The sequence below is a fragment of the Phascolarctos cinereus genome, unplaced genomic scaffold (genome assembly GCF_003287225.1).
Source record: "Phascolarctos cinereus isolate Bilbo 61053 unplaced genomic scaffold, phaCin_HiC Scaffold_726;HRSCAF=1367, whole genome shotgun sequence".
Taxonomy (NCBI): domain Eukaryota; kingdom Metazoa; phylum Chordata; class Mammalia; order Diprotodontia; family Phascolarctidae; genus Phascolarctos; species Phascolarctos cinereus.
Genome location: NW_027556098.1, coordinates 289,505,266 through 289,531,228, shown reverse-complemented (window position 1 = coordinate 289,531,228; position 25,963 = coordinate 289,505,266). Strand labels below are relative to the sequence as shown.

General features: G+C 36.2%; 1 protein-coding gene and 1 pseudogene across 3 annotated transcripts in view; one reads left to right on the top strand and one right to left on the bottom strand.

The window, feature by feature from the left end:
• Nucleotides 1-25,963, bottom strand: part of CNTN5 (contactin 5) — a 1,537,434-nt gene that overhangs the window by 1,369,462 nt on the left and 142,009 nt on the right. The gene's annotated exons all lie outside the window — the stretch shown is intronic.
• Nucleotides 1-25,963, top strand: part of LOC110214981 (5'-3' exoribonuclease 2-like) — a 68,948-nt pseudogene that overhangs the window by 17,251 nt on the left and 25,734 nt on the right.

Here is a 25,963-nt window from a genome sequence, read left to right as displayed (position 1 = left end):
ATACATATATATCTATATCTATATCTATATCTATATCTATATCTATATCTATATATATATATGGCACTAAAAAGAACAAAGATAGGAAAACAACTGGCCAAACACATTTAAATTAGATCTTTGAGGAGGTGAGACAATTGTGAAGATTTTGTGGGATCCATATACTACATATCTTAGGTGGGGAAGTTCTCTAACCTTGACATTAAAAATAAAAAAAGTAACAATAACTACTGACCTTTATGCTCACTTTCTAACCAGATAAAATCTCTGTAAGTATATATCTATATTAGGGATATAGCTATACCTATATCTGAACCTCTGGTTGCCAATTCCAAAACCTCTTTCTCTGTTTCCCACTTATTACATTCTTATTTTCATCCCCCTCAAAAATACCACTTCTTCTAACATCACACTCTTGATCTATCTGCCCCCTTACACAGTACTCTCTGGAATGTCTGCAACATTATTAACAAATATTCTTTCAACTCAAACCAATTCCTTTCTCACTCCTTCTAAATTCTGGCATTCATTGAGACCTTGCTCCTTCCTGGTGGTACTGAATCTCTGCCTAGCTCTATTTATGTTTGCACTTTTGTCACCTTTCCCCTCAACTCATTAGTCATAATTGAAGAACATGAATGCAATGATCTCAATTTTCACTTCCAGATTCTCTCTATCATCCTGATGCAAAAGTCTCTTCTTCTGTGAGATTCACAGATCTAAAATTTTCACCCAATCCAGATCCTGGAAGCCATTATATATCACCCTCAAGGACATTCTCTTTTTTTTTTTCCTCAATAAATTCGTTTCTTGGCTCACGGCCTTTCTCCCCATCCCAGATCCTGCACTCATACTAAGGGGTTTCAGAATACATATCAAAGCTCTCTCCACTACTATAAATTCACAAAATTTCAATCTACTCAAATCCCACACACAGTCATTTCTACTCTTGTTCTTTCTACCTTCTGTATGTTCTACTTCTATGTTTATGAACTTTGAAATTTCATCATCTGGTCAAAATATTTTACTGTTCCATCTTTTTCTATGCCTTTTGAAGCCAGTCCTCTTCTTCATCCTCACCATAATCTTCTTTACTTCTATACCCCAGTTCTTTCTCAGGTAATCATCCATTCATAGCTGAAACTCTCCTTTACTTCTTCTGGCCCCTCAGTGAATCAATTAAACTTTATGCTATCCTCTGCATTCAAATCCTTTGCCCCAGTAGTTATTATTCTACATCTTTCCATTATCTCTTACTTTTCCTTTTATCTATCTGATTGGTCGTTTTCAGTCTTCTTAGCTGGATCATGCCATTAACCATGAGTATCCCCAAGAACATGAGCACTCTTCCTTGTCTCACCAATCTTATCCATTTCCCTTTAGGAAAATTTGAACAGTTCTGGACATGTCACTTCCCTCACCCAACCCAATAAGCTCCAGTGGTTACCTATTACTTCCAAGATCAAATATAAAAACTTCTGTTTCTTAAAGGTAAAAGCTTCTTTTAAAGGTAAAATAAAACTCTTCCTATGATGCCACCATAGTAAATACCTTGCTAGAAGAGTATTAAGCTTATTGAGTGACAATCAGTGTAGGCATACACTTGGCTTGGGCTTGGGAGCAATAGGAACTCTCCAACCCTTCAGGATTAACTATGGAGCACACTATGGTAGTAGTTAGCCACTTTTAGGGACACAGACCATTAATGCAAATAGGACGCAGAGAAGCAGCCCTAGATAGGATCTATATATTCACTAATTGTAGAAACATTAAATGAAGCTATCTGTAGAGAGCAATAGGTTTCATTCAAGTGATTTTCAACAATGGATAATATCTTTACAACTTCAGAAGTGAATGAAAGATGTAGCTAATATTAGATCCCAGTCTGCTCACTGTTTATTGATTATGAAAAAGCATTTAATTGAAGAGTAAAAAAGTCTCTTTTTCATCAAGGTGTTTCTAATCCATATATCCAAATCATTCGAGATTATTTAAAAATGTAGTAGCAGAAATAATCCTATTCAAAATGGCTTTATAATCATAAAAATAAAGCAAGGTGTAAAAGATGAAAATGAATGCTCATGATGTCTGTCACTGTAATGATAAAAACTCAGTACATCTAAACAACATTTAAGTTGAAGAAAGTTTCCTTGTGGAGGTCTTCCAGATGCTTCTATTTTCAGAAAACACTGCTGACTACAACAAATCTGGGATCATTGTGGAAGCTCTTAAAAAGACATCTGCAATCATTCAAATGAGTATAGACAGACTACACAGGAAAGACCAAGTGGATGAAGAATGTCAATTTCCCAGATTACTATATGCATTGGGATTAATAACATTTATCAGTTTGTAAGTCTTGGATAGAAAGTACAGTAAACAACTTCATCTCATAAATGAACAGGAGAGGAGCAGCCTGGATTGCCTTTGGGAAATTACAAATCTCCTTTTAATGACTCCAAGTTTCCCATTAAAGCAAAAGCCGATATTTAAAATACTAACATTCTACCAGTGTTTTGTAGTAATGAACCATCTCTGAATAATTTAAAATGAGTACAATGGAAGGGCAAATGGTGTGTGAGAATACAACAGATAGCCAATCAGAACTGAAAGATGTAATTGAGGAATTACATCATTGCAAGTATAGATGGGCTAGTCACATAGTAAGAGTAAGTTATGACAGGAGAAAAGCTACAGTGCTAATAACCTTTCAAAGGCAGGAGAGGGTAAGGAAAGCATCTAGTATGTTGAGCAAATGCCTTGCCATCAACTTATGAGAAAATATAGACCATATAGAATGGGCAGACATGAATGAGTCACATTCGGAATTACTGAAGTGAACATTAACAGATGAGATTGAAAGTCTACCTGAGGGGGTGGAGCCAAGACGGCAGAGTGAAAGCAGTTGAGCTCTCCTCCAAACTCCTCCAAACACTCATAAAAAATGGCTCTAAACAAATTCTGAAGCAGCAGAACCCACAAAAAGACAGAGTGAAACAAATTTCCAGCACAAGACAACCTGGATGATTGATCAGAAAGGTGTATGGCGCTGGGCTGGAAGCACAGCACAGCATGGGAGCTCAGGCCCCAGCGAACCTGGAGCAGGCCTCAGACGACTGAATCTCGGGCAGCTGTGGAGGTTTCAAGACTCCTCAATCCACCAATGCCAAAGACAATTTACAAGGACAGTGGGAAAAGTCTGTTTCTGCAGTGCTGAGACAGGAAGGTGGGGTCTCAGCTCCATTCCCCAAGAGCCTGGCCCTGGGGGGGGGGGCAGCTGCTTCCCGAGTTTCCGGCCCATAGACTGAGGGGCAATCCAGTGGCTGATCAGAGAGGGATTGCAGGAATCTCTTTGCCAGAGCTGAGGCAGGAATCTCTTGCTTATCCTGTGTTTGGATCTGGGTCACAGTTCTGGGCAGTAGTGCTGGGGTGAGGAGGAGCGCTGGCTTGGTGGAGCTTGTAGTGGCTGTGGAGAGGAACCCCTCCTCACAGTTAAAGGACAGAAAGGAGTACTTGTAGTCACAGGCCAGGAAAGGAGTAAACGCTTCGCCCCTTATCATACCACCTTGGAAGAACTGAAAATTTACAGGTCCCTACAAATATCTCTGGAAACAGCTGTACAAACCCCCGAAGCTTGGGACAGTATATTCTCCACATTGAAAGCAGATTAGTACCTTAACAAAGCATTTAAAACTCAAGTAATTGGCCAGGATCATAAGCAAGCAGTGCAAAAAGAGTCAGACTATATTATCTTACTTTGGTGAAAAAGAAGATCAAAATATGCAACCAGAAGAAGACAACGAAGTCAAAGCTCCCACACATCCAAAGCCTCAAAGAAAAATATGAATCAGTCCCAGGCTTTGGAAGAGCTCAAAAGGGATCTTGAGAAGCAAGTAAGGGAAGTAGAGGAAAAACTGAGAGTGATGCAAGAAAATCATGAAAAACAACTTAACAGCTTGCTAAAGGAGACCCCAAGAAAATAACACCTTAAAAAATAGTCTAAACCAAATGGCAAAAGAGGTCCAAGAAGCCAATGAGGAGAAAAATGCCCTAAAAAGAAAAATTGGCCAAATGGAAAAAGGAAGTCCAAAAGATTATTGAAGAAAATACTTCCTTAAAAATTAGAATAGAGCAATTGGAAGATAGTGATTTCATGAGAAATCAAGACACTGTAAAACAAATCCAAAAGAATGAAAAATTAGAAAACAATGTGAAATATCTCATTGGAAAAACAACTGACCTGGAAAATACATCCAGGAGAGAGAATTTAAAAATTATTGGACTATCTGAAAGCCATAATCAAAAAAAGAGCCTAGACATCATCTTTCAAGAAATTATAAAGGAAAACTGCCCTGATATAGTAGAACCAGAGGGCAAAATAGAAATTGAAAGAATCCACAGATCTCCTCCTGAAAGAGATCCCCAAAGGAAAACTCCTAGGAATATTATAGCCAAATTCCAGAGTTCCCAGGTCAAGGAGAAAATCTTACAAGCTGCCCAGAAGGAAATAATTCAAGTACTGTGGAAACACAATCAGGATAACACAAGATTTAGCAGCTTCTACATTAAAGGACCACAGGGTATGAAATACAATATTCCATGTGGGCAAAAGGAGATAGGATTATAACCAAGAATCACCTACCCAGCAAAACTGAATATAATCCTTCAGGGGAAAAAATGGTAATTCAATGAAATAGAGGACTTTCAAGCACTCTTGATGAAAAGACCAGAGCTGAATAGAAAATTTGACTTTCAGATACAGGACTCAAGTGGAACTTGAAGAGGTAAACAGGAAAGAGAAATCATAAAAGACTTATTAAGATTGAACTGTTTACATTCCTGCATGGAAAGAAGATATTTATAACTCATGATACCTTTGTCAGTATTAGGGTAGTTGGAGGGAAAAAATTATATCTATGTATATATAGATAGATAGATAGAGGGAACAGGGTGAGTTGAAGATTAAGGGGTCTTATCTGGAGAAAAAAATTAAGGGATGAGGGAGGATTATACTCAGAGAAGAAGAAAGGGAGAGGCAGAATGGGGTAAATTATCTCACAGAAAAGAAAAGGCTCTTACAGTGGAGGGGAAATGGGGGAAGGTAAGAGGGAATGAGTGAATCTTATTCTCATAGGATTTGGCTCAAGGAGGGAATAACATGTACATTCAATTGGGTATGGAAATCTGTCTTATCCTACAGGAAAATAGGGGGTGAAGAGGACAAGAGAGCAGGGGGATAATAGAGAGAAGGGCAGATTGGGAAAGGGGGTAATCAGAAGGAAATACTTCTGAGGAGGGACAGGGTCAAAAGAAAGAATAGAATAAATGGGAGGGCAGGATAGGATTAACGGAAATAGAGTTAGTTTTTCACAACATATCTACTATGGATGTGTTTTGCGTAACTGTACATGTACAAGCTATACTGAGTTGCTTGCCTTTTTAATGAGGGTAGGTGGGGAGGGAGGAAGAGAGAAAATTTGAAACCTAAAGTTTTAAAAACATATGTTTAAAAAAATGTTTTCACATGCTACTGGGAAATAAGAAATACAGGAAATGGGGTACACAAGTCTATCCTGCCCTACAGGAAAACAGAAGGGGAAAGAGATAAGAGAAGGGGAGAGAGATGAAGAGAGGATAGACTAGGAGAAGGGATATTCAGAATGCATGCATGGGTGGGGGGAGGGGGGAGATGGGGTGAAAATTTGGAACTCAAAAACATGTGGAAGTGAATGTTGAAAACTAAAAATAAATAAATTTGTATTAAAAAAAGAAAGTCTACTTGAATATATGAGGATTAAGATTAATAAAGTAAAAGAAGCCGTTTACAAATATAAGCTATTATTACTGTTAAGGGCCGATCTTAAGAGTCTGATAAGGGTTTAAGATCCAAGGCAGAGTTTGTCCTCTGCCCAGGCTTTTACCTGGAAGGTCTCGATGATTAGGTGGTATGGCTCTTCAATCCCTTCCTGATTAGGAGGTCCCTGACACATTCCTTCTCACTCTTTGAACTTTAGATTTACACATTCACTCCTCTATGCAGGTGGCACCAAGGGGCCTGGGAAAACCTTGCAAAATACAACCCAATCTAGGAACCCTGATAACGAGGAAATTCATGTTGTCACACCCTCAGCAGATGTTCTGGGAGTATCTCACAGGGAGGACTCTTTAAAGTTAGGCTAGATTTTCTCTACATATCCTGTACCTTCAGATGAATAAACTGAGTCAGTAATTCTGCTCTGCCTGGCCCATGTCATAAGTTATTTCACGCCTATCTGTTCGGTGTACAATCTGGTTGCAGGCAACAATTGGCGCCGCCGAACAGTGAGAAAAAGTCAGAGGGAGGACGGTTCCTTGAAAAAACCTCCGGATGAAGAAACCCTTGCTGGTCAGTACTCCAGGAAACAAGGTCCCGAAATGGCTCGACGCCGCGGTAGTAAGGTAAAAAGGAACGAGGGTTATTACGGGTTTCCCCTTAGAAATATTAAGGCTAAGAGGGGAAGAAAAAATCATCAGGCTTATGTGGGAGATTGTAAATTACAAAAAAATTGATTAGAAAAAGTTTAGAAACAGGCTCGGTACTTAGAGCATAAGATATAGTGGTGCTTTGGAAAGGCCACATGCACTTACTTTTGGTTTTGAGAGGCATGCCTGGGATCGAAAGTGTGGATCAAACACAAGGCGGAATCATAGACAAAGAATGCTATCTAAAACTTTTCAAGGAAATAGTGACAGAAAGGGATTTATTTATTACAAATAGTCAGCTACAGGAATTTTGGAACATGCTAAAAATATATCTCACTCCTCCAGAGAATGCGCCAGTAGCAACAAAAGTGCCCAGGGTAAATGTGGGGGCAGGAACAGAGGAAGAAGAAGGGAGGAATAGACTATTTGATGAGAAGCTTAGAGTTGCAGAAGAGGATGAAGTGAAAGGTGTATTCCCTTTCTCTTAAACAACAGAACTGGAGAAAGCTCATTCTCCAAAGGAGTTGTCTGATTTGTACAGGGGATTTCTGACTAGTCTTCCTGTCATTATGTTATCTGTTCTATGTGAGTGTCTGTGTGTATGTGTGTAATCTGAAACCTTTTGCAGCTAGCTAGCTTTCTCTCCTTACCCCTCCCTCCTACCAGCCGCCTCCCGGGAGCGGGTAGATGGGGGTGAGATGGAGAGAAAAAATATTTTATCGTTTACATTATATGATTGATAAAAGACAAGAAAGTTGAAGCATGCAATAATGAGAGAAATAGGGGTGGAAAGAATAGCATAATCTGTCTGCATTAATAGCATGAATGGAGGATTTGAGAATAAATGATTTGAAAACTTTTGAAGAGTTATTAGGAAGAAATTCTCTTTCTTTTTTGCATTCTAAAGCTCTGGCCAAAGCTTTTGGATGTAAAATTGAAAGATCTTCAAAGATAAGTTGTTGGAAAATATTCTCTTCCTTTCTCTCATTCCAACCCTGGCCAAGTTGGGGTGTGAGAGACAGAATGAGAATAGTGAAAAGGAGGGTGCATCCCCTCAGTTCATAAAGCAAAGTTTTTTATGTATTTGGAACACAATCAAAAGATAATTTAGCTCATTCAAATTAATAATATGCTTGTTTCAAATTTTAAAAATCTAGTATCTTTACAAATTGGTAAACTTTTGTATTGTTTTGTGCTATGTCAAACAATTTTTAATAATTTAGATGTTATTAAAATGTGAATTAAAAAAGACTGAAAGACAGTGGGAAAGCTGTGTAAAAACCAGCTAAATTATTTTATCAAGTCCAGTTAATTTTGTCTCATAATGTTTTATAACTGTCAATTAGAAAGTCAGGTATTTCCATCTTTACCTGTAATTAAAGAACAGCTTATAGTTAAAACAATCTATCACTTGTGAAAATTACCAGATTGTTAATTAAGTTATTTGAAGTTACTGTTTTAATGTTAAACCTAGAATTTTTAATTACTTATGAGTGAAAAGGAGGGGTACAAGGTAATTCTCTCTACTTTGTAAATTTGCCAGAACTCCTGGGAAATATTTGTCGTGGGCAAGGTCATCTGCCCTGAAAAAAAGAAGAGAGAGAGAGAGAGAGAGAGAGAGAGAGAGAGAGAGAGAGAGAGAGAGAGAGAGAGAGAGAGAGAGAGAGAGAGAATTTGTTAAGATTATGCAGTTCCTAAACAATTAACTTAGCTTGCTGAGAAGCTGCAACTGTATGAAATGACTCCTAATAATTGGCTTTTTACCAGAAAAAGTTTAAATTTGAGAAAGAAAGATGTTAAGTGAAATCTATTATGTATGTGACTCATGGTAAATCTTTGTTACTTGTTACAACTCCATGGGAGTAAAATTAACTGTATCTGGCTTTAAGCCAAGATTAGTGAAACTTACTGCTTAGGTAAAACTTTAGGACTATAACTAATTTTGTTTTGAGTTTTAATTTGTATAGTCATCTCTATTAAATTAGTATTTGAAGTTTTCCTATCATGTTCCTTTAAGAAGGAATGCTTTCTACAACATGCAAAAATTTTGTTCATACCACTTTTAAACTTGTTAGGCAGAAATATTCCCAGACAAAAAATAATTTATTATATGGATGATAAATTTTGCAGTTGTTCTATTACTGGCAAACTTTCGTTATTAATGTGTGAGCTTTAACAAGCTCTTCAGTCTCAAAGATTAATAATTACTCCTGATAAGGCACAAAAGAAATCACCCTTTGCTTACTTTGGACATATTGTTTCACAGTCTACAATTAGACCCCCAAACTATTACAAAATAGGCAAGATTCTTTAAAAACTCTTAAAGATATTAATTAACTTTAGCCTGCCTAGTAGATCACCACTAATCAATTATTTTAAGATGAATTTACTCAATTAATTCCCTTTAATTTGTGGGGGCATGATATTTTACATCTAAGGGGAGCTGTTAGTTTGGGTGAAACAGTGGCTTTTGACAAAAAGGAAGCTTTTTGCAGTGAAACAATTAGTTGAACAAGACTTTTAAAAGGACATATAGAATTCTTTACAAATCCTTTCAATTCACCTGTTTTTGTTATTAAAATGAAGTCAGCGAAATAGAGGATGCCTCATGACCTCTGAGCTATTAATGAAGTCTCCCTTCACCCATTATGAATTCTGTTTCCTAGCCTTTGATAGTTATTGATTTAAAAGATGCTTTTTTTACTATTCCACTCCAAGAAGCTGACAAATGTTGCTTTGCTTTTACAATACCCAGTGTTAATGCAGAACACCCTGCAACCAGGTTTCAATAGAAAGTCCTTCCTCAAGGCATGAAAAACAGCCCTACAATGTGTCAAAATTTTGTTAATAAAGCTATACAACCAATTAGGAAAAAATTTCTCAATGCAAAAATAATACACTATATAGTGACATACTTTGTAGCTGTTCCACTGAAAACTCACACATTTATTTCCTCAGCCTCACTTAGCTTTACAAGAATATGGGCTTATTATATCCCAGAAAAAGTTTAAGAAAAATCTCCATTCTCCTACCTAGGTCATATTGTCACCAAACAACAGTAAAGCCACAAAGTACACTTATGCTTTAATTCTTTAAAGCACTTAATGATTTTCAAAAACTTTTAGGAGATATTAATTGGTTTCTACCACCACTCCAAATTACTACAGAACAACTGGCTAATTTCTTTTTTACATTTAGAGAAGATCCTAATCTAAATTCCCCTAGGACATTAACTCCTGAAGCAAAAAAGGAGCTTTATTTAGTCAAACAGAAAAATTCCTGAAGCTCAACTCACCCATATTTTTTTAAATGAAGAGGTACCAGGTGCTATTCTTAGTACTCCAGTGTCCCCTACAATTTTTAACTTACAGGAAATTTACTTTCTGTTATTAATCAACCTTATAATAAAAGACAAATAGGTACTCTTGTTTCCTCTTAAAGAATTGGCAAATTGCTATTACTATTTTTTCTGGTCATATTGATATTGATAATTACTTACCATTTCTTAAGATATTAACCTTTTTTACTAATTATTCATAGGTATTTCAAAAAGATTGTTAGATTTAACCCCATTCCTTCAGCACCCATGACATTCATCGATGGGTTAAGTACAGGTATAGCAAGATATTATGAGCCTATTAATGTTGTTTCTGATAACAAGTAATCTGTTTATGTCTCTCAAAATATAGAGACTGCAAAGTTAAAATATATTACTAATACACAATTACATACTGAAAGCAATGCCATTATTGATTCTTAACTACAATGCTGCCACTTAACTTTTATTATGCCTTTATTGAACCTTTTATTAACTATATTCTCCCAATACAAACAACCTTAACTGTAGAGAAGAAAACATTTTGTGATTATTTTTGAATAAACTCCTACAGTATTAGAAACATGGTATAAAGAATAATGATTATTTTTTAATTAACAGCCTGTTTCAAATGTATCAAGAGGCTTTTCTCCCAAACATATTTGACAATTGGATGTAACCTATATGCCTTCTTTTGAAAAGCTTTCTTATATTCATGTTATAATGGATACTTTTTCTTTCATTTTTGCCACTTTACAAACAAGTGGTACAGTTAAATATGTGATCAATCATATTTTACAAGCCTTCACAGTTATGAGTGTACTTAAACAAATTAAAACAGATAATGCTCCTGAGGAGCTTGCATTAGTAAAACATTCTTCTGTCTTTTATGCTTTTTATAACATTTCTCTGATCACAAATATTTTATATAATTGAAAACAAAGATATTAAAATTATTCTTTTTAAACAAAAAAGGGGGAATCTGGGCTATTACCCCTCATTGATAATTGGTTATTAAATTTTGACAATTGGCTATTAATTTTTATAATTGGCTATTAATTTTCTAAATATTAACAAAGATGAGTACACTCCAGCCTAAAAACATCCAGAGGCCCAGCTCCATTACTGGATCCATTACTAATGAGGGGATGAGGGTGTGCTTATAATTTTTCAGAAAACTTTGATAAACCTGTCTGGACACCGCAGAAAGATGTTGGAGCATGCATAACAACTCACAGCCTGAATACAGAGTACGACAATTCAGGGAAAGTGCAGAAGGAGCTAATCTACAGTGACAGTGGCCTTCCCACATGGGGTCCAGTGAAAGCTCCCTCTCATCCAGCGATGGAAGACTCCCGAAGTTGTATTTTTAACAATAGTAGCTTTACTTTCTGCTCAAGTGTGTAATGTACAGACTGCTCAGCACTAGACTTATTTTTCCTTTTCCACCCTGGATGCCATCTCTCACATATATGGACTAATTGGGACTATGCAGACACTAATAACACCTGTATATTCAGAGAAGACAAGAAGATCCCTACCTCCAGGATAAAGTCAAGATTACAATTGCCCTCAGATCTCTAGCATCCAGGACACCTATATGTTTTTTAAAATTTAGCAACATATTGAATCATGTCTGTTCCTTGTTACATCATTTGTTAATACCAGTTTATCTATTGGATATGTAAATTTTTATTCAATCTAATACTATTTTTGAATTGAAATGATACTAGTATCAATTGTACTCAAGTAATGTATTGATCATAATGACTACATTGTACTTTTGGTAAAACAATAATCATTTGTTATTTTCCCTACTAATATTACACATTAATAGTTCCAGAACTGTGGTAAACGTGTTCCTAAAATTATCACTTCCTCCTTAAGTCAATCAAAACAATTTATTTGTCTTCTTATTATTGGTTTAATCATTGTTGCTTCTTTTATTGTATCTACTGCTGTTGCATCTATTATGCTACAATCTGAAATCTGAACTGCATAATTTGTATATGACTTAGCAAAAAATATGTTTAGTACTTAATGCACAAGAAGCTATTGATACATTGTATAAAGTCAATTTATTAGAACAATCAGTACTGTATTTAGCAGATAAGTTAGAACCCTTGAAAACATGGTTGCTATTGCAATGTGATTACAGATATTCATATATTTACATTATTCTGCTACCCTATGATGCTTTAGATCCTAATATCTCATGAGACAAGACAAGTGCCTGCCTACTGGGGGCCTGGCACAATTCTAAATACCACCCAGGTGATTGCAGATAGTCACTCCCCAGGGATTAACCCAAAAAATCTGGCTGTAGAGATCTTAGAGAAATTAAGTGTGATCAATATATTTAAAAATTTACCTGCTTTGTTACTTCATGCATTTTCTTGGGCAGTGTTATTATCCCCTGTATTGTTACCTTAATTAAATCAAGGATCACAGTATTGGGAACGGATGTTCACCACCTCAAGCTGCTTGCTAATTTGAAAAGGGAGGAAACTGTTGAAGGCCGATCTTAAGAGTCTGATAAGGGTTTAAAATCCAAGGCAGAGTTTGACCTCTGCCCAGGCTTTTACCTGTAAGGGCTCGATGATTAAGTGGTACGGCTCTTCAATCCCTTCCTGATTAGGAGGTCCCTGACACATTACTTCTCACTCTTTGAACCTTAGATTTACACATTCACTCCTCTATGCAGGTGGCACCAAGGCACCTGGGAAAACCTTGGAAAAATACAAACCAATCTAGGAACCTGATAACGAGGAAATTCATGTTGTCACACCCTCAGCAGATGTTCTGGGGAGTATCTCACAGGGAGGACTCTTTGAAGTTAGGCTAGATTTTCTCTATATATCCTGTACCCTCAGATGAATAAACTGAGTCAGTAATTCTGCTCCGCCTGGCCCATGTCATAAGTTATTTCACACCTATCCATTCAGTGTACAATCTGGTTGTAGGCAACATATTACTACATTCCTTAGCCCATTATGTAGGTTTTTTATCAAAAAGATAGCCATAGTACATAGCTAATGTAATATTTGATATAACTGCACAAGTTATGTTATTCAAAAGAAAGTTATGTCATTCACTTACAGTTTTTTTAGTGGTCACCATGCATAAAAGATGAAACTAAGTTACTAGTTAAATAAGCAATGCACCACAACATATACATATTAAAAAATGAGGATATTTTGGATCTGTGGTTTTTAAAGCTTTGTCTTTCTCAGTTCATCATGTTGTTTTCTCTAACCACACATTTTCTCTCCCTTCTCTATTTTCTCTCTATGCCTCCCTTTCTTTGAAATTCTATAGCTTTAATCTCCTACTCTATATGTCAGAAGCTTCTGGTTTCTTAACTGACTGTCCTGGCTATGCCCTCAGTGGTTGGAAACCTCTCAAACCAGTCTAAAGACTTGTAATTGCCCTAACCCCAGAGCTTCTTACACTATCATTTTTCATTGGCAGGAATCCTTTACTTGGTGCACTAAGTCGTGGGAACAACATTATATACTCCCTCCTACTGTCGTGGCCTGAAGGTTATCATTCCCAAGGTTCTCTGATGAAATTTCTGTTTATATCCCTTCCCTGACCTTTCCTAGTTCCTCATGGGAGCCCCCAGTTCTGGTTCTAGATAAGTATCTTAATACCCCTCCATTCTTGCTTCTGACAACCTTTCCTTGTTCCCTGGGTTCTCTCAAAATAAATGAACAATGAATAGCTAACTGGGAGTTCTCTGTTTTAAAATAACTTTGTACCAATGAATTTTAGAAAAATGGAAGTGAGCTAAACAATACGAGTACAATATTAAAAAAATAATAATGATGTGATACTTAGGGGAAGGCTTCTAGCATGTTGGGTGGATCCTCAGTGGAAAATGCATCAAAGAATATGGACAAATGCCAAACAGGCTGCAGAGGCATGGATGGATTGGGATCTGTATCCATGGATGAGATTACCCATAATAATTTGATCGAACATCTTCTGGAATATTGAGAGATAAAGGAGAAAAATGATAGTAACCGGACATCATGAAGGACTTGAAAACCTTAAAGAAAGATTTTGTATTCTTTTCTGAGCTCAACACTTCACCTTTGCCTCTAGCAGCAGGGCAGTAGCTTGCCATCCTCAGTGCAAAGAAACGACTTTTCCTGGCTTCCTCCTTTATTCTTTCTGTCAGCCCAGTGAGTAGAGAATCTCTGTTATACTGATTCAAAATTGGGGTTACCAAGTGCCTCTAGGAGTAGGGAAGAGCTGTGGCATCTATTCAAGTAGTAGATTGCCACTTAGCCCAATTCCTCTGCTCCTAGCATCCCCTGTACACACACCTGCTTTGAGGGAGGTTTGTTTCAGGGACTCTGCAGTGGCAAAAATCAGCCAAGCAGTTAATCAGCAGCATTTCTGAGAACCCCTAACGTGTACTGATTACTATATCAAGAGCAAACCCATGCAGAGCTATTCTTTCTGCCTGTTTTTGTTTTGTGTTTTACAGAAGAGGGCAAATGAGGGAGGCAGCTGGCATGAATGTTTTTCTATGACTTCAGGACTGAATTGCAATGACTCTTCTGTTATCCAGGCATCACTGACCATCTCTCAACTTCTCTTACTCCTCTCCTTTTCTCTCCCTTCACCCTTTGCACATGCCTTCATATGTTCACAGAACTTAAAGACATAGAATAGAGGTGTTAGTTTCAATGAGAGCTCTGTGGTATAGGAGGCCAGTCAGATGGGGAAATGGGATTCTGTTAATAACACTACCCAAAATGCTGAGATACTGCCATGTTTGGCATACACCTGAACCGTCAGAACACCTAGCAAACAATAATGAGATTAATTAGAAGAGTGTTTAGGTTATTCACTGTTGTGGAAAGTTTCTATTGAAGCTGTTAATAAGATTTCTTGATAAAAGCCTTTAATTAACAAGGTCTTAATCTCTCTACAAAACCTTTTCCAAAAATCATTTCCATGGTTAAATTACAACTTTCAGTGTAGGTCACCACTGATGAATAAAGGGTACATTCCTCCTGCCTTCTGCTAACCTGAGCCATACTAAGGAAGGGAAAAGTTAATTCTAAATTAAAATCAATTTGAGGACTATACAAATTGAATGACATAATTTCATCATTTTCATTTACTTTCCCCTGGTTTAATTAATTATATGTTAAACTTGCTGCATCCCTGAAACTTCTGAGTGTGAACTGTAAATAGAAAACAAGAAATTCTATTGGAAGAACTACACAACTTGGTTATAATACAGCAAACTATTTAAAAAATATGACAATTACATTTTTATGCTAAGGATGCTTCCAATATATACATTTTTATAATTGTGAAGAGAAACAATAAGTACATCTGTTATATCAGAGATGAACAAAATGAGAGACACTAAGATTAATAGCCATAGTTACCTCGTGGAACGTAAGGAGGTAGCATGACATATGGGACAGAGTGTTGGACTTCTGTCTTCAAAATCAGGAACACCTGAGGTCATATCATGCCTCAGATAATAGCTATGTAACTGAAGAAGTCACTTAATTTCCCTTGGCCTCAGTTCCCCTTTTATCAAATGATGGGGTTAATCTTCATAGTTTCCAAGGTCCCTTTCAACCCAGATTTATTATTCCATGGTCTTTTCCTCTTAAAACGAAGAACAAAATCATTTTGTCTGAGTGTTCTAAGAACTGTTTTTTAAGAATGAGCATTACTCATGTTAAAAAAGTTTGCCTGAAACGACAAAATGACAATACCATTTATTACATACAATTTTCCAACTTCATTATTTCTAAAGTTGAAATTTTCTAATACACTCTATTCTTCCCCCTCCATATATATAAATATATGTATATGTATGTATGCATATAAAAATATTTATATACTATATATATGCAGACATACACATATATGAGTTTTGTTTCTGTGTGAAAAATGAACTTAATATTGTTGCTTAATTTATGAACAGAGATTATATGAACAAATGGATCCTGTGTCCTTAGTTAAAAGATATAAAAGTATTATGAAAAATCACAGAGTAGATATCATATTCCTTAGGAAATATAAAATTAAACCTTCCTAATATGCTTCCTTTGTAGAATTTTTAGAATAGGACTAAAAAGAAAAAAAAATGCAGAGATCTCTAATTCAAACTGTAACATAGAATTCCCTTCCTAATTATGATAAAAATATATAAAATTTTAGGAAAAAAGATCAAGTTTTAGCCTATAACAGATTTCAACACCTGCAAAGTTTCTGCCTGAAAATTAATCATTTTTCTTTGTATACTTCAACCTTTAGAGATTGTTAATAGTCATTTTTGAATGGAACTCTTTTGACTGAAAGACATGATGGCATTGGAATACCAAAGACCCGAGTTCAAACTCTACCTCTGATACATCAAGCAATCAACAAAATTTATTGCATGCTCGCTAGGTGCCAGACACTACATTAGAAGCTGAGAATACAAGTAAAAAGAAACAATTTCTACTCACAATCAACTTTCATTCAAATGGAGGCAACAATATAGCATTTCTCTCTCTAGTTATATGTATGCATACATAATCATATACACACATATATACATATATGTTATATGCATATATAAATACATACTAATATATAAAATATAGAAATTATACATACTTGCTATGGGACATGGCTTTAAGCCTTGCTTCTGAAACATACTAGTTGTTTGACTACTTAAACTTGTCACTTTACGTTGTTCTGACCAAGGAATTTTCTAAGACTGTAAGTTACTGCATTGGTGGAGAGAATTTCCGTATCTTTAGAATCAGAGCAAAATCTTTTCTAATCTTAGTGCTCTGTTTCATATAAACATAGTTTCTCTGCTTCTACCCTAGCACAGTTCTTTATAAACAAGAGGCACTTGGTAAATATTATTATTGTCATATTAAATTAGGCAAATATATACAAGATTAAGTATATATAGATGACATTTTTATGTAAATTGTATATGTGTATACAGAGAAAGAGGGAGAGAGAGAGAGAGAGAGAAAGCATAAATATTTATTTTAAAAACAGACTCTAATAAACATTAAGCATAACAGAAGAAGCTTTATGATCAAAATGTTGAAAAAAATTAGTACCAAAATTTGTGCATCTATAGTTCAACTCATTTTGGGAGAAGAGGAAAAAAAAATACACAATGCATCAGTGTGGTCTCTGTGGATACAACAAGCAATAAATACTTGTTGGCTGACTAATCAATTAAATTTAATCAATTTAAGTTTGGATATAAACACAGTAATTGGGGATTCCATGGAAGAACTCTAGTAAGATAACAGTGGAATATTTTACTTCCTTTTTTGTATTTTAGGTCATAAAATATAATTCTTAAACTAATTCGTATTTGTGAATGGTTAGTGATGTAACAAGAATCAGCTAATAGCTTAAAGTATTCCTCAAAATGAAGATGAATAAACACAGAAGCTGGTAATGATCACAATCTATAATTCAAATAGGATGCTTATCTGTAGCCCTTTTGTTGCTTTGGACAAGTGATATAAAATTGACAATCAATAATAGATCACATCCTAACTAGGAATCTGGCTAGCATTGAAAATAATTATATCATTGAATTCATTGGTATAGGGAATTCCCCATGAACAAATTACCTCTACTTATATAGAACAGCCTATTTTCTTTAATTTCTATTCTTACGGTATTTCCTGGGGTCACTGAACAGTTAAGTGCCTTTCCCAGGATCATAGAGCCAGTAAGTTTTATACTTGAACTCATATCTTACTGATTAAGGTCAGCTTTGTATTCGCTAGGCCATTCTGTCTCTTGGGACCAAGAATGGAAAAAAAAATGTGTCTAGGGTTTTGTGTGTACAGAGTGGGGCATTAGATGATGAACTGAAATCTTTAAATCTGGGATTTTTAAAACTACTTATTGTTGTTGTTATTGTTTAGACTAGAGCATCATGAGTTTATATTTTTCATTTAGGACATTTTGAAGTGTTCTAGGGCTTATGTCATCAGTACGATGTCATCCAGAAACAGGAGCTTGTAAACGATCCCACCATTCATAAGGAATCCCTCTTCCATCTGGAATCTGCCATGGACATCCTCTATGATGATAGCAAACACATTTGACCACCATGAGGAACTGCACAGAAAAACAGTGTAAAGGATGTCATTAGAAAAGTTTATTACAGGAAATACTGGGCCATTTATGAAGTAAGAGGAAGGAAAAGTTGGGAAGGTAGCATAGTCTAATGGGAACAGCATGGAATTTAGAGTGAGAGGATAGAAGGAACAAGGGAAACATGCATTTATTAAGTATTTACTATATAGCAGCCACTGCAATAAGCACTTTACAAATATCTCACTTGATCCTCACGGCAGCTCTAGAAGGCAGGTGCTGCTATTATCCCCATTTTACAGTTGAAGAAATTGAGGTAAACAGAGAGTAAGTTACTTGCCCAATGAGCCAGACTTGAATTCAGGTATTTCTCACTATACCACCTTGCTGCTTCTAGTCAGACGACTTGGGTTCAAATTCTGCATCTGCCATGCACTACCTATGTGATACTGGGAAAGTCAATTAACCTCTTTGGTTCTCTTTTTCATCAATCATAAAATGATGTGATTGAATAGCACTACCCCATGGGCTCCTTAAAGTTCTAAATCAATGATCTTATGATGGATGGGCTATTTGCTCCATTGTTATCAAAAAACTATCAAGAGATCTAATGGAAGGTCTCTTTTGTATTTAGTAGATCCCATCATATGGGAAAAAATAGAAAAGAAAAACACAAGGAATCAAAGTGTAACAGATTGTGATCTGTACTAGTGCAGGCTGGACTTATATTAAGGAGAGTATTAAAGGAAGAAAGGAAAGTTTAGCAGCAGAGGTGGGGAGGATCAGCTAGTGAAAAGTCACAGATGTTGGAGATGGAGTATAAAAAACTAGGAACAGAAAGAAAGGTAATGAAGCTCGACTATAGAATACATGCATGAGAATAAGGTGAAAAAATGCTGAAAGGTAGAAGGGATAAGATTGTGAAGGGCTATAAACAGAAATTTATATTTGATCTTGGAGGTGATTATAATTTATTGAGTAAGGATGTGCCATGGTCAGACTTTTGCTTTAGGGAAAACACAAGGTTTACAAATCACTTTACAGTTTCTCTTCTAATCTTCATAACAATTCTGTTCATATAGATAAATATAGATACACACATATATACGTACACATACATACACACACACATATACATACACGTGTACATACACATGCATGCATGTATACTCACATGCACATACACATAGATACTTATAAACATATATAAGTATACATACACACCTGTGTGTGTGTGTGTGTGTGTATGTGTAGACCAGAAAGGTTGAATGACTTTTCACAGAGCTACAGAGCTGGTAATTATAAGAAGCAAGATTTGAACCCATGTCTAACTATGAGTCTAGTGCTCTATATCATCATATCAAAGCACTGGAGTATGATTTTTTTTAAAAAAAAAAGATTATTTAGTAACAAATAAAGATTGACAATTTATTTTGTAAATAGAGTTGTTACTCAAAAGCAACAGAAAATCTAGATTCAGTATAGGCAGTTTCCCCCAGGTGTTTTAGCATATGTGGTAAGAAAACTAGCTGAAATATCAATGATTCAAGCTCACCTAAAGAGCTATAAGATATATTCTTTCTTCCCCTCCAACAGTACTTCCGTATCTTGGATATTTGGTGGATATACTGAATCACGAAGTGCTGTCTGAGACACTCCATGTGTTTTTGTGTAGACTTCTTTTTATGACCCTTGTTTTTTCTTTGGTCTGGACATTGGATTTACAGGATAGAGGAACTCCTGCTATGCATATCTACAAGTTGTCTGTTATTTAAATGAATTATCCTAGATCAGAAAGCCTGTCAGAGTGGGACTTGGACATGTCTTCCCTATGCCAAATCTTTCCCTTTAGCAACTGACAAAACTTTCCCTCTTTAATTGTCTTAGTTTCTTAAAACAAAGCAAAGCAAAAGAAAACAAAACCATTGTTAATGTGCCTTGACTTGTATCCCTCTCATATAGCCTGAAGGGTTTATTTCCTATTTGGATGTCAGACTTTTGATGTATAAAATACACAGCCCATTAAGGGCACACACAATAAGGTTCAGGAGCCAAAGTGCAAGACATTGAGAAAGAAGTACTACTTCTGGCTACAAAGGGCAGTAGTCATCTTAAACTCCATGTAATCATATCATGTGAATTGGCTCAAAGCATTGTTCTACCTAGTCAGGCAGGATAAACAATCTCAGAGCTTTTCAACTTTTCAATTCATGCCTTCAAATCTTCAAAGTAACTCAAGCAATAACAGCTGCTCCTGAGTCTACAGGAAATAAGAGAGTGGAAACGCTGACAAGATGAAAAACCAACAGCTACACCCAACACTGATTGAATTCATAGAGCTCTTCGGGTGTGTATTGCGTTTGTCAAACAGATGGTAAAGACCCTCCTCTCAAATAGCCAATTCAATAATAATTCAATAAGGCTACTGGAGACAGCCTTAGACAATCCTTATGTCTATTAATCACCCAATTAATATTTATTGAATTACTAACATGTTAAGATAATATGTAAATTTGCGTATTTGTGTTTATACTTTTCAAGTAAATATTCCTTTGTAAAAGTTAATCTTACTTATCAAGATATTCTGTTTTCCAGAACTAAGGCTCAGCAAACAAGTTGTGCCCTGAGCTTGGCATAACAACAATTTTTGGTCTCACCCTATGGACAATCTCACTCTCTGGCAAAATCGTGTAATTGTTTTATTGTTTTGACTAGCACTTGGCATTCTGACAAGTGCCCATGTTATGGTCATGAAGCCCTCCTATGAATCAACCTTGTCTCATTGTTGCTGTTACCACTCACAGTCATGGCTATAGCTCACTGTGTAACCATTAGTATGTGTATTGAGATCTCCCCACACTGCTGCTGGTCCCTCTCACTAGGGGTGGGAACCCAGCACACATGTCTAATCTGCCTCTTTGCTTTAAAGCCATTTCCATCACTTTGAACTTAAATTTCTGTTTGATTCTTGACTCTCCTGTCTTTGGCCTGCTTTGTTTGGCTCCAGTCATCCACAGGTTAGAAGCTGGTTCAGTCCAGCTGACATACTGTTAAATGGTTAAATATCATGGGGATATGGGGACCTACCCTCTACAAATGAGGGAACACCATAGGTACGGGTTGGAGGCATTGGCAAAGAACTTAAATGCTCCCAAATATATTTAGGATGCCAGAGAATGGGAACCCCCCTAGGGGATGGGGTACAATCTAATCTACCCAGCTTTCAGATAGTTGGGGCTAGGGTAGTCAGTGTTACAAGTGGGGCCTTGCCTGGGGAAAAAAATTGGATCCTTTGCTTTTGTGGAGACCATCCCTGGGGAAAGTCTGTCCAAGATTTTATTTCTAATTATCCTGGACTATAAGGTCCCTAGAGAAATTTGGTATTTCTTTTGTCTGCAAACATACCTTTTTTTTTTTTTTGGTCCAGTGAAGTGAGAGATGAATATTCTTACCCCATACACATATAGCTCCCCACCTCCAGTTTACACACAACATGACAGCTTGATACATGTTGGGGTTTGACTAGGATAAGGACCCAAAAGAAACTGCCTGGATCTTTATGAAGACTGTCTTATTGTTGTTTGTCCTTTGTTCTCAAAGAGGACCAATGACTATGCTTAGAAGAACCCCAAGAGAATCTTGGTGTGCTCTGTGTAGAAAGGGATACATTTTGTTCATATTTCGGTTGGGTGGCCTTATTCACTGAAAGAATCATTGGAAGTTTCCATACAGGATAGTTTCTTATATGAGAAAGGGGTGATACCTGGTCAATCTTAGATCCCAAATCTCTATGGGCAGATCTCCATGTAGTTTGGAAAACTCAATGTGGATTAGGTTTCTATCTGAGATGTGAAGCCAGTTTTCTTTGCTTGTTTTTGCTCTTTCTTCTCTGAGCTGAGAAAGGCCCTGTAAGACTAAGGCTCAGCAAGTAGAAATATTGGGCAAACTTTGTGAAATGTTCCTTGTTTGGTAAATCTATAAAACTTTGTATTTGGGGATAATTCTGATTTTCATCTATACCTTCACTGTTTTGAGACTTAAATATAGTACCAAAGCAAGCAAAAGAACATTGCTTATTCCTCTGCAGAGACCAAAGAGAACTGTTCTGAACTTGGAACTATAACATTTTAAAAAAGCATCTCTGTGGGACTGCAAACAAACAGGGGGAAAGTGTAAGACAGGTTTTTCTGGGCAGCCCAAGTCACCTAGTATAGAGGCTCTCTACATCACCTACCAGTGAGTGAGTGTAGCCTCCTTGGATTGCCTGTGCAACTGGAAAAATCTGTCTTTAAAGCTAGACGGACTTAGATAGTCACTCTTTTTCCTGCACCATCTTTCCCGTATCCTTTTTTCCTGCTGCATCCAGAAGGTAAAGATCATAGCTTACCTAGAGAGCTGATGCCATGAACCAAACTTGGAAGAAGGATAACCCCCCTCTTTAAATACACTTTGAGAAATGGGCCTGAAGGTGTTTGTTTCTGTTCTGTTTCATTTTCTATGTGAAGGGCACCACCCCTGGTAGGTGATGGGTTGGTGAGGGAAAAAAAAATAAGCTATGAATGATTGAGTTCTATGATCACATGCTAGTAAGTTTCAGAAGCAGGAATTGTACCAGGGTTATCTTGTTCTTAAATTCAACATATTCTCATATCATGATGCCTCCAAGGTGCTACATTTTAAGGGGTGGGAGTAGTAGTAGTGGAAGGAAGTTAACTTGCATAATGAAAACCTAAATTATCACATATTTTCTCTGAAAAAAAGTTGAGCAGATCAGAAAGAATATTTTGTTATGACCTTCTCTCAAGTACCTACTAATACTGTGAGTATCCTAATATTGATCAAAGAAAAATATTTCAAGCCATATTTATTTACAGGAACTTCAACATATCAGTTAGACTAAGGAAAAAGATTTGTAAACTCTTTTCCAAAGAAGCAATGCATCTCTATGTCAATAAAAAGAAAGCAAAACGAATTCTGGGCAGTATCTGGAAAGCTATTGGAGTCAAAACAGAAAGCATTGCTATACCCTCGTACAAAAGCATCTCTTTCCTTTCCCTTAGATTTCTGTTGAAGTTCTTGTCACCTCCCCTCAGAAGATGGATAAGCTCCAAGTACAACTCAAATGATCCATGGGATAAAGGAGCTTCCCTAATGGGATATATTTTTAAAATAGTAAGCGCTAATCTGTAAAAACAAGGACTGAGAAGAGATAACCAAACTGTAGTAAAGGAGGACATTGGTAGACTAGAGAGTGCCCAGAATTGGGCAAGCACAAGGATGAAGGGCCTCAATTTCTTCCATATTATTGTCAGATGAAAGTATTGGAAAGTTTAGCCTGGGGAAGGGAAGACTTAAATTTGGGGGCGGTAATAGTTGTCTTAAGCATTTTAAGTGCTCTTATGTAAATAATAATAACTGACACTTATATAGTGTTTTGAGATGTGAAAAGCACTTTACAAATATATCATTTTATTCTCATAACTATCTTGGATGATAGGTGCTATTATTATTCCCAGGAAACTGGGGCAGACAGAGGTTAAGTGTCTTGCCCAGGATCACACAGTAAGTAAGTGTCCTGTCTCCATTGTCATATTCACTGTGCTGTCTAGCTGCTATACAAGAAGGATTGGGCCTATTCTTCTTGGCCCCAGAGGGCAGAACCCTCTGCAATAATTAAAACTGGCAGAGGCAAATTTAGGCTTAGTCTAAAAAAATTCTTAATTAGAATTTTCTAAAATAGAATGGGCTGCTTCAGTAAATAGTGGAACCCCTTCCCTGAAGGTTCTCAAGTGACCTTTTAATAGGTAAATTATTAAATAGATTCTTATTTAGGGACAGATTGAACTAGAGAGCCCCTAAGATCCCATTGAGCTCTGACATACAAATAAAACAATGCATTAAGTGCTTTTGAAACCCTAAATCACTACATAAATGGGAGCTATCATTATTTTCTAATATCATATTGATGATGATATGAACATCTTGAAAGGAAGGATAAGCTGACCAATAAGGCCAGAATACTAGCCCTAGAGGTATCCTTGAAGCCTGAAAGAGATAATTTTACAAGAAATGAAAAAAGAGTACCACATTAACCACTGGGTAGGAAATTTATGGAAGTCATTACTGCAAGTGGCGGTACAGCATTTAAAAAAAAAGGTTCAAGGAGAATCTAAAAAATTCAGGCTTATGGACTAATAACCAATCAGGAGAAGCTAATAATATTTGGGGCCTGGCCTTAACTTTTTGAGGCTATATAATATGGGTTATCAGTCAAGTCAATCAGTGCCACTGTCACTGATAGAATATTAAGCTAGATGTCCCAGTGGGCTGACTCAGTCTAGCATTTCTTTTGTTATGCTCTTCTGCTGGAGAGGAATAACTATCTGAAGGCCAGATTGCCAATAAAAAATGAAATGTTCCAAATGGATGTACATATCTGTGATAATATAATTTTGATTATAATTTAGTTTAAGTAATATTGTATTGATGAATGTGAGAATACCGATTAAAATGACTTATTAGAATGAAGCATCTCAGCAGAAGTTGGAGGTTCAAATAACTGGTGACAAGGCTGGCATCTAGTTAAAAATCAGGAATAACATTTTTCACTTTCCTCACATCAGCTTGATTGCTTATGCAGTAGAATTCAAGTTACAACAATGAGAATGGAGGCAAGGAGTGGGGAATGAGAAAGCATACTCAGCAAAACTTTTTATACTAGACATGAAAATCAACAATAGCTACTAGGGAAACCTGTAGGGATGGTCAGTCACAAAACTAACTGAAAAGAACAGCCTTTAATTGTCCATATTCAAATCTAAAATGAGTCAAGATACTTTAGAGCTGTAATCTCAATACAGTTTTTATAGCGCAGATATTAAATAAAGATCACTGAAAACTACCTGAGTAAAATGTTACAATTTGCCAAAAAATTCAGAAAGAAGAAATCCATGCTTTAATATTATTCATGGAATTTAAGTGTCATGCTGTTATACCATAATGTGGTGCGTATCTAACTCATTATCTCTAGAAACTAATATAACATCATTCCTTTAGCAAACAGAGGTAGACTTCACCAGAGGGATCTGATTTTTTTGCTTATTCTTAATTAGTATGTACAGTGATGAAAAATTCTTCTTTACTTAAATAACTTCTTTTAAAATTTGAATACGCCCTTGTCCTTGCCCTGAATTAGACTTCCCTTTCCCATTATTAATGTCTCTCCAAAACCAGGTATTAAAACATCAGTAACTCTATTGTAAAATAACAATACCCAAAAATTGAGTAAACTTCAGGGCAGGGACTTGATCTCTTGTTCTGAATATTCTGCCAAGTGTCTGATCTACAGTTGAGAGCTACAACCCACACCTGAGGCTGAATAAATATTAATGTATATGGATGCCATCTTTCCTGGGATAACTGAAAAGGACATCAAATAGCTAGGTATTGGCTTCTCTCTCTGATCTAATGTCTTTTCTTTAGCATTGCTTTTTCTATTCTATTACAACTACATTAAAAATATATATTATTTCTCTTTTCATGAAAAAGGAATCTTCTTCCCTTTTTTGAGGATTAAAAAATGTTCTTTTGTAAAATAAATTCAGCTTATAAACAAGGTCTGTTCTTTCTTCCAAGGCTTAAGACTTGCATCTTTGTTTTTGTGGGATTCCCCTAAAGGAAATCCAAACAGCTTGTAAAGTTGCTCTCTGTGCACTGAACTGAACAGCTGAACAATATGCTAGTCTACCATAAGCCTTAGGTCCTGCTCATTCAAATGCTCTCAGCTTCCACAGTGGTGGCCTATTAATCAGGACAAACAGGGAATTCAGAAAATTGTGGCAAAACCACTGAGAGAGGTATCCTTTTTGAGAGCTCTATAGCCAACTGTATTCTGCATATTATGAATCAAATCAAGCTTCTTCATCGGCCTCTTACATGGCTTTTACAAAGATTTGCTTAAAGAAATGTTTAAAGATAAATAGAACAAATAGATTCTAATTTTTGGAAATTACACCACCGCTTCAGGTGTGAGCTAAAGGCACAAATCATTGTTACCCACCAGTTTTAAGGGGGAAAAAACAC